The sequence below is a fragment of the Rhineura floridana genome, chromosome 6 (genome assembly GCF_030035675.1).
Source record: "Rhineura floridana isolate rRhiFlo1 chromosome 6, rRhiFlo1.hap2, whole genome shotgun sequence".
Classification (NCBI taxonomy): Eukaryota; Metazoa; Chordata; class Lepidosauria; order Squamata; family Rhineuridae; genus Rhineura; species Rhineura floridana.
The window spans coordinates 35,699,701-35,705,835 of record NC_084485.1 but is presented as its reverse complement, the minus strand read 5'-3'; positions in this window follow the sequence as shown (position 1 = coordinate 35,705,835).

The following is a 6,135-nucleotide window of genomic DNA, read 5'->3' as shown; positions in this document are numbered from 1 at the left end:
CCTTTGGCCCTTGATATGTGATGTTCCAGCTATTCCTACTGTATTTGATGGGTTTAAGTTTTCAGTAAGTTCAGTAAGTTTTCATTTACATACTATTATGTACGTCTTGGCTGGCTTTTAATGTATTGAGTTTTTATATAGATTTTATAGACTATGCGTGTTTTTATCTGTTTTTTAAATCTAAGTTGATTTGAATCACTTCAGTGAGAAAAGCATTTACTACTACTGCTACTACTACTGCTGCTGCTACTACTAAATTTAAAGCACATGGCTTTCCCCAAAGAATTCTGGGTACTGTAGTTTGTTAAGGGTGTTGGGAATTGTAGCACAGTGTGTGTAGTGGTTAGGGTGTTGGACTATGACCTGGGAGACCAGGGTTCGAATCCCCACACAGCCATGAAGCTCACTGGGTGACCTTGGGCCAGTTACTGCCTCTCAGCCTCAGAGGGAGGCAATGGTAACCCCCCTCTGAATACCGCTTACCATGAAAACCCTATTCATAGGGTTGCCATAAGTCGGAATCGACTTGAAGGCAGTCCATTTCCATTTTGAGGGGGTAAACTACAGTTCCCAGACTGATTTAAATGTGCTTTCAGTGTATGACATGTTTGCAGCCCAGATGCCTATGGGAAGTGCACAAGCAGGACCTGAGCAAACAGCACCTCCTCCCCTCCAAGAAATATACATTCATGATTTCTGGCAACTGGTATTCAGAGGCATATTATCAGAAGCAGCAGCCTTTGACAGGAACCTTTCCAATTGCACAGAATTCTTCTTCAGGGTGTCCCTGCCTGATAAAGACTCCTGTCTTAGCTATCCTAACAACATAGCTGGCTGATCAAAACACAGAACTGTTTGGGATGCTATATTTATATTTGGGGTATTCTTGGATCCATTATTGTAGACACTTGTGGAGGAACTGTTTCTCCAGTTTTTACAGGTATCACATTTAACGAGAGGAATAAAAAGGAGCAGGCACACCTTGAAATATAACTCCTAGCTTGTCTTCATATGATATATGTTAAGTGCTGGGCAGTGTCAGGTAATTTTTTTAGTAGAGGCTATGGTTAATTATGATAATAGTGTCCATAAAGATGGAAAAGCTCATGATGGCCTCTGTGCATGCCTCTGCTTGCCAATTGTTGGTAAACATTCACCACATCTTAGTTTGTAGGCACATAGCCAAGCCCTGGCCTGAAGCTCTGTGATCTGTCTAGGTCAGGAGATAATCTCACAGAGGGTTATTCTGAGGCAACCTGGGAAATGCATTAAAACAATTGGAAGGCTATGACCTCTCACAGCTAGCTTATGCAAAGAACACATCACATTGTCAAACTGCTGAGATCGTAACTAAGGAGTGGCTTGTTTGAATTGCTCCCTCATATAGCATATATATGTATTCCATAGAAAGCAAAATGTGCATCTGCGTTCTGTGGACAATAGAATAAAAGGTACACACTTGTTATGAAGGATATGTTAGCTGTAACACAGGCGTGGGGAACTTTTGGCCCTCCATATGTGTGGCCATGCATTTGACTGTGTCTAATAGTGGAGGAAAAAGGATGAGGCTGACCCCATCATTTTGTTTATTAATTTCAGTTAGGACAAAACTAGATGCAACACTGGAGATGCATGAGTGGATTTCCTTTCTTATAACTTTTGCAAATAGCAGGGGGAGGAAATTGATCCAGATCAGGACTATGGCATGGGGTGCCAGGATAGAGAAAGGGGGTGTTTAACTCCCTCCCATGATCACCAGTCACCATAGGCTACTATTTTCCCATATGGAAAAACTTCCATGTGCATGCATTCATTCGGGTACTTCGTAGTTGTTGCTACTACTACTACTACTACTACTACTACTATTACTGTGATCTGCCTTTTATGAGCCACTTTTCATTTGCAAAATGCTTTGCAATGTTTGTATTGCCCCTCCATTCATAGCATCTCTGTGAGATAGTTTGCTACTTCATTCATCCCTGTTTCTAGTGTTCAGGGTGAGTGTTCCTTATTTAGATAAAAATGCATCACCCTGTACAACAAAGGGATCTCAGCAGGCTCTGGGAAACTCCCACATTTGCAGAAAAAACAACAAACAGAACAAAACAAATCTTCATTAAAATGGGACGGGGAACAGCTCAGTGACAATGCTGCCTGAGTGTAGAAACGCACTTGTGGTTTTGCTGGCTTCAGTGCACCTCCACCTCTGTTTTGTGAATGTGGGGACACACAACACCAGGCAAACTCCGCTCCCTTTTATTCCAAAATCTCAGATGTTTCAGCTCCAGCGCCTTTTTACCTTGGTCAGATTCATACAGACTTCAAAACTGATTGGTCATCAACCTGTTGCCACTGCAGGTGTGTCTAATGAAAATGCTTTGCTGTATGCTCTGGCAAAGAATCCTGGGAAGTGTAGTTTGTGAAGGCTGCTAAGAGTTGTTAGGAGACTCCTCTTCTTCTAAGGGAGCTACAATTGCTAGAGTGGTTTAACAGTAAGCTCCTGTTCCCAGGAAACTTGTGAGAATTATAGCCCTATGAGGGAAATAGGGGTCACCAAACAACTCTCATAATCCTTCATAAACTATACTCCCCAGGACTCTTTGGACGAAGCCATGGGCTATTTAAAGTGAATAATAGTGTTACAAAAGGAGCCAAGCCTGCATGGAGGCCAGACCGATAAGAGCTCTGAATTCCTTAAGATGCCAATAAGGAATAGAGACGAGACCAGACTATTGCAAATACTTGCCTTTATTAGAACCTTTGCAAAGGGAGGGCCACCCTCAAGTGACTCTCCAGAATTGCTGACAGTCATCATATTTATAGGCTATAGATGTGTCACATACATAATATCAGAAATACATAGCTAATCAAGAATACATCATTGTTTAATTTCTCAGCATCTGTCTATTCTGGTCCATTTCTCTGTTCTCCTTCCAAACTTCCTCTATCCTTGACCTTTGGTCCGATAAGCTGGAAATAACATTTTTAATTGCTAAAGAAGCAGATAAGCGGAAAACTCCCATACTTTTCACAAGGGAGGTAAGCAAATGTTTCACTTAGCATTGTTTGATTTTATTTCAGTACAACCTTTTTAATTTTAACTCATTGCAACAATAGTGTAATAAATGTATGGTGTGAAGGGAGTCACAGTGATTGGCCCAACACTTTGCTGTGGGCGATCCTAACTCAGTAGTGGGGAAGGGAGATGTGTCCAGCCGTGGACAGAGTTGTTTCAAAATGCAGCCAGAGAAAACAGTCCGGCTGCTTTTGAAGCAGAAGCAACTTGTGTGTCTGCAGCTTAAGTGTTGGTATGGAAACACAGAAATGGTAGCAGACCAGGGGTGGGGGGAGAGAGGAAAATGGAGGAAGGCATGGCTGCCTGGCTGGAATGCTGAACAGGAGCACTCTACGCTGCAACATTTTGTTGCAGGTCCAGAGTCTGAAGGATAGTGACTCAACACTACATGAAGACATCTCAATGAGATGTGAACTATTCAAGAAAAAAGATGGATTCCTAAGGCAGTCTGCACCTAAGAAGATCGCTCTCTTCTTCAGTCTTTACCAGAAAAGTAAGATTTTCTAAGATTGAAATCATGGGGAAAAACACAGGAGAACAACAATTTGATGATGACATGTAGATGCCCCATAAAATAATAATAATAATAAATTTAATTTTTGTGTCGCCTATCTGGCCGAAACCACTCTAGGCGACGTACAACATTAAATTCAACAATACATAATAATACAATACATAATAAAATACAATGCAGTCAACAATAACCATTTTAAAAAGCGGGAGTACAGGGCCATCAATAGACAATTTTAAAACAATATAAAGAAATTAGCCCACCCCGGGGACCCCAAAGGCCTGTCCAAAGAGCCATGTTTTTAAGGCTCGGCGAAATGTATCTAGGGAAGGGGCATGGCGAAGATCGAACGGGAGGGAGTTCCAGAGAGTGGGGGCCGCCACTGAGAATGCCCTCTCTCTAGTCCCCACCAACCTAACTGTTTTCGTTGGTGGGACGGAGAGAAGGCCCTGTGTGGCTGATCTGGCCGGGCGGCTTAGTTGGTGGTACTGGAGGTGCTCCTTCAGGTAAACTGGGCCGAGACCGTATAGGGATTTAAAGGTTAAGACCAACACCTTGAATTGGGCCCGGAAAACAACTGGAAGCCAATGTAGATGAAATAACACCGGCGTGATGTGATCACGGCAGCGGCTGTTTGTAAGCAGGCGTGCCGCCGCATTCTGCACCAGTTGTAGTTTCCAGACCGTTTTCAAGGGTAACCCCACGTAGAGCGCATTGCAGTAGTCTAATCGAGAGGTGACCAGGGCATGTACCACCAGTGGGAGCTGATGAATAGGAAGGTAGGGTTGCAACCTCCGTATGAGGTGTAGTTGATACCAAGCTGCCCGGCTCACTGCCGAAATCTGAGCCTCCATGGACAGCTTGGAATCAAGAACAACCCCGAGGCTGCGGACCTGATCCTTCAGGGGCAATTTTACCCCATTAAGATTCAGGTCAGCAACACCCAACCTTTCCCCTGTCACCCACAAGTAGCACTTCGGTCTTATCAGGATTGAGCTTCAGCCTGTTTCTTCCCATCCACCCACTCACGGATTCCAGGCACTTGGACAAGGTCTCTACAGCCAACTCCGGTGAAGATTTAAAGGACAGATAGAGCTGCGTGTCATCAGCATATTGGTGACACCGCAGCCCAAAACCCCTGATGATAGCTCCCAGCTTTTTAACATAGATGTTAAAAAGGAAGTGAAAAAAAGTGTGGTAAAACAAACACAGAGTAATCGAAATTCCCCAGACTGTAGCCAGTCCTTCCCTTGAGAAGTATCACTAGGTGAAGCTAGGGTCTCTGAAAAGTAGCCAATTTGTCTATAAGGGGAAAGGAAATGTCCAAAGTAATATCATTTTATTGTGGCTTATGGCCAACACTGAACAAAGAAATGTTAAGTGTGCAGCCAATAATGGGTGTAAAGAACTGCACTTATTATCATCAGTTTGAAAAGGTAGATTAAAGGAAAGTGTTTGAAAAAGACTGTTGTGGGTATGAACAAACACGTTGATTGTTTACCAGAAAAGCATGTTTATCAGGAAGACTGATATTTGTCTGACAAAAGGGACATTTTTGCTAAGCCAAGTTAATGGAAATATAAAACTTAAGAGAAGCACAAACTAAACTATCATTTATACAGTCCAAGTACAAATCCTCCTTTTCTTCCACACACAAACACTGGGCAGAAATCCAGTGTCATTCAATGTATGCATGGAGGAAGGGAGGATTGCAAAGAATGAAATGTCTGGCTCTGCCCTCCCTTTCTATGTGTCCATGGTCTGCACATATAGTAGATTCACTAATAGGCAAAAACCGTTGCGGTTTAAGAACGTACCTATAGCCAACAGATATTTCTATCAAACTTTACAAAGCAGAGAAATTGGGAGCAGGAGACCTGACCTCCTCTCTGAGATATTGTACCGCCCTACACATTTGTCAAAATGCAAACACAATTTGGGTTTGTCTTTCACAGTCCAATCCACTTCCTGCGTAGCTTGGAAGAATTTGGTAACATGTGCTTCTGAGCATATGGTGAGTGGTGGTGAATTTCTCTGCTTTTTAATCCAGGAAGTAAGAAATGGGATCCTGTGCAAATTTGCTGAGAATGGATTGATCATTTGCATGTTTATTTAGTTGAGTGGGATTTACTCCCCTGCAATCATGCTTAGGATAGGTGAAACTGACCACAGGGGATGGGGAGGAGGGGAGGAGGAGGAGGGAGGGGAGGAAGGGCGGAGGGGTGTAGGGGGATGGGAGCAGGAAAGAGGGGGAGGGCAGGAGGAGGGCAGGTTTGATCATTTGCATGTTTATTGAATTCAGTGGGATTTACTCCTGTGCAATCATGCTTAGGATAGGTAAAACTGACTGGGGGGGAGGGAGGGAGGGATGGAGTGGGCAGGGAAGGAGGAAGAAGGAAGAGGGGAGAGGAGGGGGAAGGAGGGGAAAGCCAGGTCTGATCATTTGCATGCTTATTGAATTCAATGGGATTTACTCCTATGTAATCATGGTTAGGGTAGGTAAAACTGACCATAGGGAGGAGCAGAGGGAGGGGAGAGGGGAGTGGAA